This window comes from Rosa chinensis, chromosome 1, assembly GCF_002994745.2.
Source record: "Rosa chinensis cultivar Old Blush chromosome 1, RchiOBHm-V2, whole genome shotgun sequence".
In the NCBI taxonomy this organism is placed as follows: domain Eukaryota; kingdom Viridiplantae; phylum Streptophyta; class Magnoliopsida; order Rosales; family Rosaceae; genus Rosa; species Rosa chinensis.
In genome coordinates this window covers 46,841,217-46,848,848 of record NC_037088.1, presented here as the reverse complement: position 1 = coordinate 46,848,848, position 7,632 = coordinate 46,841,217, and positions in this window count along the sequence as shown.

The window sequence follows — 7,632 nt, the reverse complement described above, 5'->3', positions numbered from 1 at the left end:
TTCAAATTAAGGGAAGGAAACTAACTAGTAATATGTGGCTTACATGCTCCAGAGTCCAGACATTCCTATCAATCATTTGTGAGGTGAAGGCCTTTAATATGAATGATATCCTTTTTTTTGGAAGTAGAATATTTCATTAAAAGCAACGGGCAAAGCCCAGCAGAGGTCCAACACCTTAAATACAAATACAAACAGCCAACCTGGTTCTCCCTCTCCGTCAGGAAAGAAAGAGAAATAGGAGACCAGAAGCTCAAAAGAAGACGAAACCCGACTGGGTTCCAACTATGTCCTACTTATGAGGGCATGGTAACCCATCATTTCTGAGTACCAGAGTGAGAGACGGCGGTGGCGTTTCCGCCCATCTGCAAAGACCCAACGTCCGACTTCCAAGCAAGGCAGCCTTGTGAGCTGCTCGATTTGCTTCACGGGGAATCCATTCCCAATTCACTTGATCAACAAAGCTCTTCCTCCAATTGATTTCATCAATAATCTGGGAAGTTCTCCAATTCAAGTGTTTTCCATTTGAATTCAAATCAGCAATTAGGTTGAGAGAATCTGATTGAATCCTAACATTCCTCATCTTCATATCTATTGCCAGGTTTAGATCGTGGAGCACAGCCCGAGCTTCTGCCAATTCCACCGAGCTCGACTAGGAGAAGCTGGCTTCCGCACCCACCAAATCTCCATTGTGATCTCAGATAATGATGCCCAGACCTCCTAAGTTAGGGTTCAGCCACACCGCATCACAGTTCACTGCAAACACACCTATAATAGGAGGGATCCATTTTTTAGGAGCATCGATTGGCGGCTTCGTCTTGGTCGCAGCTGATACTGTAATGAATTCTCTCGCCGAGTTGGTGTTGGTCCTGACAAGCAGAATTGGGGATGGTTGGCATTGTTGATAGACATAGCTGCATCTGGCCTTCCAAATGGCCCAGCTGAAGAAGCTGATAAAGGTAAGAACCTAATTCCTTTCGGCTCGACTGTTATATGAGTTTGCCATGTCTGTTAACCAAACATCTAGAGTAGTGATTCTTTGACGATCAATCTTCAGACCCAATGGGGACCCAAACCAAACTTGTTCAACCCAAGGGCATAGAAGCACTGTGTGCTCAATTGTTTCCTCAAAATCACCGCAGATCGGGCATTTTGGGGAGGCTGCTAGTTTTCTTCTGTAGAGGTTGAATAAGGTTGGGATTGCCTTGTTCAAAGCTTTCCAGAAGAAAAGTTTGATCTTTGGTAGCGTAGACATGTTCCATAGTAATTTCCAACACTTAGGATCAATAGTATGGGAGCTACCGGAGATTTCTACTTCCCTGTTATTGGCCAAGCAATGATGGATGAAGTGGTATCCCTATTTTACCGAGTACATCCCACTCTTTGTTAGGTTCCAAATTAATCTGTCAGCTCCCTTTCCGCGGCCAATAGGAATAGAGATGATTCTGTTGACCTCCGAAGGTTGGATGAGATGAATGATGCTATCTAGATGCCAGGAATAGGTGTCTTTGTCGATGATCTGCTCCGCCATTGTTGGAGCATCAGTGGGAATTTGTTCGGTGGTTAAAATAGGGCCTGTCGTGGGGGGATGGTTGGAATTATGGGGCGGTAACCAGCAGTCCGACCAAATATTAATTGAAAAACCCGTGATAACCTGCCAGCAACAGTTTTTTGTGACAAAATCCCTGGCTTCCAACAAGCTAGACCACCCCTAGGAAGCTCTGTGACCCTTGGTTACCCCTGCAAAGGAGCAATTTGGGTAGTAGCGAGCCTTGAGCACTCTTTCCCACATAGACCCAGGATCCCGCATTAGATGCCAAGCTTGCTTAGTGATTAGAGCCAAGTTAAAATGATGAAGGTCGGGGAAACCCATCCCTCCGCACTCTTTTGGTCTCCCCAAGAACTCCTAACTCTTCCAATGAAGCTTTTTCCCCTTCTCAGAAAAACCCCACCAGAAATCCCCAATGGCAGCATTAATGTAGTCACAGATTCCCTTAGGAAACTTGAAACAGTTCATTGGGTATGAGGGGATAGCCATGGCCACAGCCTTTATAAGAACCTCATTTCCTTCCTGAGATAACGCATTTTCCTTCCAGCCATCAATTTTATTACCTAGCTTCTCTTTGATATAAGCTAGGGCTTCCGTCTTAGACCTTCCCCAAAATGTAGATAGACCGAGATAAGTTCCAGGGTTGTCAATACCATTGACATTCAAGAGAGCACACATCAATCTTTGCATCTGTAAGGGAGTATTAGGCGAGAAGTAAATGTTTGACTTCTCGTAGTTAATAAGTTGACCTGAAGCCACACAATACTCCTGAAACACAAATGCCAACTGCCAGCAGTTCCTAAGGGTAGCTTGCATAAAGAATAAAGAATCATCAGCGAAGAATAAGTGTGAAAGTACCGGCCAAGATCGGGCTAGTTTAACTCCAACAAGGCTTCCAACCTTTATGGCCTTGGTTAGTCTTAGTGACAGAATCTTGCTGACAATGAGAAAGAGATAAGAGGACAGGGGGTCCCCTTGTCGAAGGCCTCTGCCTGGGCTGAAAAACTCCCCCGGATTACCATTAAGAACAATAGAAAAAGTGACTATAGACACAGGCCATGATTAGGCAAATCCACTTGGGGGCAAACCCAAATCTACAGAGGGCAGCTCTTAAGAAATCCCACTCCACATGGTCATACGCCTTATTCATGTCAAGCTTTAGTCCAAACTCATGGTTCCCTCCCTCCCTTTTCAATCTAAGGTAGTGAAAGCCTTCATGAGCAAGCATGATATTATCCTGGATAAGTCTCTCCGGTACGAATGCATTTTGGTTGGGGGATATCAACTGGGGTAGCAATGGTTTTAGGCAGTTTGCTAGGAGTTTGGATAGTATTTTATAGGAATTGTTGCAGAGGCTGATTGGCTGAAAGTGGGTGGTCTTTTCTGGGTGAGGGATCTTTGGAATAAGCACAATATGGGTTTGATTGAGATCTTGTAACCGGATCTGCCCAGTCATGAAATCAGTAGAGGCTGCTTCCACAATCTCATTAACAATTTTCCAGTATTTTTGGTAAAAGAGCCCAGGGAATCCATCCGGGCTAGGGGCTTTTAGGGCCCCAAATTAGAAAGTAGCTGTTCTCACTTCCTCTAACCTAAAAGGGGCTAACAATCCATCATTCATGTCATCCGTAATAACACTTTCCACACCTTCAAACGCATCCCCACTCCCTCTGCCCAGAGCTGTGGAATACCCGCTTGAATTGTTGTTCAAACTCGGTGCGGATTTGGGCTTCACCAACAATCCATTCATTAGAGTTATTCTGAATCTTCAGAATGCGATTCCTCTGTCTCCGATGTAATGTTGACAAGTGGAAGAACAGTGAGTTAGAATCCCCTGTTGATAACCACTTCACCCTAGATTGCTGATGCTAATATTTCTCCTCCCTGAGCCATAATGCCCCCAGCTTGCTAGTCAACTCATGTTGTCTACTGACTGACTCAATGGGGGAAGAGATTTACAATTCCTCCAGTTCGAATAAGCAGTCACTTATCGCAGACTTGTTGCACTTAGGGAAGCAAGATTTGCTCCACTTCGTAAGGTTCTTCTTGCAGGCAGAAAGGTTGGTCTTCCACTTGAGCAAAGTGGGAGAGTTACCTCTCGGCTGCCAGCTATCTTTAATGATCTGAAAAGAGTCAGCCTCATCTGCCCAGTAGGCCTCAAACTTCAAAGTTCCTTTGTGCTTCGTGGCCGGGGAATCTGAAGTAAATGATATAGGGTTGTGATTAGATCCAATCCGAGTGAGGTGGGTTAGGCAGGAATTAGGCCACTTAAGAAGCCAGCATTCATTCAACAGACATCAATCTAGTCGCTCCTGTAAGATAATCTTGCCATCGACCATTCTGGTCCAAGTAAAGTCCCTTGAATCTTGGATCCAGTAGAGAATTAGAGGATATAAAGTTCCTTAGGTACGACCTCCGATCAGAATTCCACAGAGAACCACCTTCCCTTTCATGCTGATCCACTAGTTCGTTAAGGTCGCCTATCACCATCCAGGGAATGTTATCGCTATGATTTAGCCCATACCAGGCTTCCCAAAAAGTAGCTTTATCTTCTCCATAAGGGGGGGCGGTACATCCACGTAACACGAAAAGTCACCCCTGTATTCATGTCTAGTATGTGGGTATCAATAAAAAACTTGGAGAAGTCAGTAACTTCCACCATGAACCACGGTTTCCACCATAGACTTAGTCCACCACCTGTATTAACAGGAGAAACATTGTAACCTTTACTATAGCCAAGTTGACGACGAACACGGTCAACATAATAATCACTCTTGTGAGTCTCAGATAAGAAAACAAAACTGGAACCTTGGGAGTTTGTTATCTCCCGCAAAGTCTGAACTGTCAAGGCCTTGCCCAATCCCTGACAGTTCCAATAAATACAGTTCATTGACCCCGTGCAGCTGCACTCGGCCAGCTGCCACAGTCGTGGAGGGGGTAAGGTCCTCCATACCTTCCAAATTAGCTCCCTGCTTGGTAGAATCATTCCCAGTCAATGTAGCCACATGAATCGGGACCTGTTCAACAGGTTCGTCCTGGGAGGGTGAGTTGGGATTTACCACCAGATTGTCCTTTGTAGTGCCTCCTCTTCCCCGTCCGCTCCGACCTCGGCCACGACCCCTTCCACCGATACTTGAGAGCCTAAGCCCTCGGTAGTGAATGGCCTTGGGACATTTAGGGGTAGGCTTAGTTTCTCCTTCTCCATGTTGGGATTTTTTTTGTTTACGCTTCCTTTTAGCCCCTTCAGCTTGGTCCGAGCTCTCAACTTTACTATTCCCTGGAGTATCACTCTGGTCCAGTTCAATTAGCTTGATAGTAGTGGGCTCAGGATGTTTGGCCACTGATCCATCGTAGCTATCCAAAGTAGTAGGGACTAGAAAATGTGGGTTCGCATTGTAGTACTCATACTTATGCTTAAAAGCCCATGGTGGGATACATTCCGGATCTGCCCAAGACCCATATCTCAATGACAACCCACCAAAGGCCCGAGTAACACTGCCATTCCTAAAGAAAGCCCCATGCATCAGGGTCCCAAAGGTGGGGACCATTCAATGGGATCTTAGGACGTTGGAGCCTCCAAGGTGAAAGAGACCTATCCCTTAAGCTCCAGGACGGACCAGAGGGTAGCTGTCTACTTGTCACATCTCTATCAGAAGTTGAATTATGTGCCCTGTTAGGTCCATTGTGCCTAGGAGAACCCACCACCCCAGAACTAAGAATTTGGGATGACATGCCCCCCGGTTTATTTCGACCAAAAATTCCGGCCGTCGGGGCATAGGGGAATTTGTCCGGAAACTTTGACTGAGTGAAATCCTGTTTTTTTTTTTTTTTTTGGGGGGGGGGGGGAGGGGGGGATTAGCAATCAAGGAGTTGTCATACTTGACCCCCATAGCCATAAGAGCAGGGTTGACCTGGAATCTGGAAGAGGAAGCCATGTGACCCAGGCGGCCACAGTTGTAGCAGAAGCTTCGCAGGTTTTCATATTGAAGGCGAATCCTGGATGAAGTGCAATTGGCTCTTGGAAGTTGGATGAAGGTAGCTAGTGGTCTGCGAGTATCAAAATCAACTCGTAATCTTAAGTAGCCCCTGTTACCAACAGTGGCAAGATTCTCAATCTCAACCACTGACCCCAGTAATTCACCCAGTTTCCGACCATTGTTTTTATTCATTTGATGGAGGGGGATGCCATGAGCCTGTATCCAGTAAGTAGCCCTCTTGGTTTCAATGTCATCGATGGAGTGGTATCGAGGCCAATGTCGAATGGTGAAACAGTAACCTTTAACAATCCATGGGCTATCCTCCAAGAGCTTGCTAGCCAGCTTTTCAAAGCCAATAGTTAAGCAGAAAGTGTTCTCCTTAACCCTGACAATGCGCACCTGGCCAAGAGATTTCCATATCCCCATTAGGGCATCCTTGACTCCCCCTACTCCTGGTTCCTCATCCGCAATGAGGATACCTAGAAGGTTGATACCTTCATCAATGTCAGCAAAGTCTGCATTATCCTCAAAGCTAATAGACATTGCTTCAATGATTCCCTCATGCTCATAGGGAATATCCTTCTGAGATGATGAAGAGGAGGCCATTCTTAGGTCGTAGGTTACAAAAGAGAGACTAGAGAGACACTGCTCTGAAATACCACAGGATGGGTAAGGCCCTATCTCATAAGAGTAGGTAGGGATTTAAATACTCCTAACAGAATAGTAAGTAATTAAAAGCTAAACATAAGACACAAAGCTCTAATATTGAGCCAAAACAAAAGAGCCTGGACTTAACTGTGGCAGGTGATATCCTTTCCCAGGGACAAGAATCTATCTCTTTTGTTAGCTCAATATTCCATTGGAATATAGCTAATCGCAGAGGTAGATGACTCCCTTTCATAGACAAAAGGGCTCATCCATTCGATTCAATCATTACCAAGTTAACCAGAGAATTTACCTGACATAATGTCACGAACTTTTATTTGCTCTAGTTATGCAGGAACTCAAAACAAGTCTCCCGAGGCAGTGCCAAAGAGAACAAAGTATGGGCAAAGTTAGTAGGACATGGGTGAGAAGGAACTGGAAGCAAAATGATTGGATTGGGATTGGGGGTATGGAGAAGATTGGGTATGGATGAATAGGTTAAGATGGTATTGATTTGGAATTAGGATTGGATCGGTGCAGTGTATTGGGGAGCACAGGTAAAGGCGCTGGTTGTGGGGAAACATATTCTAGTGAGAAGCTAGCAGACACTCTCTCTCTAGAACCCATTTTTGAGCCTTTGTGATTTATCTTGTACCCTAAACCCTAAACCCTAAATATGAATGATATCCTTGATTATAGGTGCTATGAACATCTGAGTTTTGGCTTCCCATTTCAGGGTCCTCATCAGCCTCCCCAATTTGTCTTCTTCTCTTTTTCCACTTCGACTTTCGTAGGCAATGAACAACTAGTATAACACCTAGCCAAATAAAAACTGTTCCCAAAATTCCAATGCTTATAGTAAAAAAGGCTACAAACAACAATTCATTTTTTGGATTATGTGGCATGAAAACCCATGTGGCTGCAACAAACCCTGTTGCCATGAATGCCATAGCTACCCACATTACCTTATGAGCAACCCTCAACAACCTTATCAATGGCTTTCTCTGATATGGAATGATACTCATAAGAACAACAACTATCGAGAGTGATGTGAATAGCACGACATAATTGCTTATTTCAAACACCTTGAAAACAGTTGTTGTGTGATTTGAGCGCTTTTCATTCGCCTATCGCGTAACAATCAACACGGTCATCAAAGATGGGAAGTATTTATGTCCCGGTTTATCGTACCTCGGGGATTACGAGCTAGCTAAGAATCCTATGGTTCTAAGTCACCGAAAATCAATTGCACAAACAAATAAAAATAGAAAAAAAATGCTAAACAAGGCACCGAGCCTCATTCAAGCATAACTTTGCATCACACAAAGTCACAAAGACGGCGTTGCACCAAGCAAGGCCTAGATAGGGCCGTGAAACACACAAAAGTGCTTGTAATGCTCTCGCCTTCATGGATTTACAAATGAATGGTGGTGGGAAAGTCACAATGTTTTTTTGGATTTTCAT